Source organism: Brassica oleracea, chromosome C4 (assembly GCF_000695525.1).
Source record: "Brassica oleracea var. oleracea cultivar TO1000 chromosome C4, BOL, whole genome shotgun sequence".
Lineage (NCBI taxonomy): Eukaryota > Viridiplantae > Streptophyta > Magnoliopsida > Brassicales > Brassicaceae > Brassica > Brassica oleracea.
The window spans coordinates 253232-253880 of record NC_027751.1 but is presented as its reverse complement, the minus strand read 5'-3'; positions in this window follow the sequence as shown (position 1 = coordinate 253880).

Sequence of the window (649 nt, the reverse complement as noted above, 5' to 3'; positions counted from 1 at the left end):
TATTTTCATATTTTTGAATTTTTCTCAAAATCTATGGGTTAACCCTACGAAAATATTGAATTTTCGGTAAATGCTCTATTTACTGAAGCCTATGATCTTTAGTGTTGTTTTAAAAATTTTAAACACATTCTAAATTTTTATTAATTTATATTAAACTCACTTTCATGGTACATGGGCATCGTTTCAATTTTTTTTGTCAATTAATTTACTAAAACTTCATAACAGTCCCTAAATTGGTGGACTACTCACTATAAAATCTGTATTTGCTAGAGAAACGGACACAACAAAAATTTCAAACCTATTTAAACTTCATCGTATGTTGGTGAAGGATGAAACAATGCATTAAAACAATATTTTCATATTTTTGAATTTTTCTCAAAATCTATGGGTTAACCCTACGAAAATATTGAATTTTCGGTAAATGCTATATATAATGAAGCCTATGATCCTTAGTGTTGTTTTAAAATTTCTATACACATTGCAATTTTGCATTAATGTATATTAAACTATCTTTCACGGTACATGTACATCGTTTTAATTTATTGTCAATTAATTTACTAAAACTTCATAACAGTCCCTAATTTGGTGGATTAACCACTATAAAATAGTTATTTGCTAGAGAAACGGACACAACAAAAATTCCAAACCT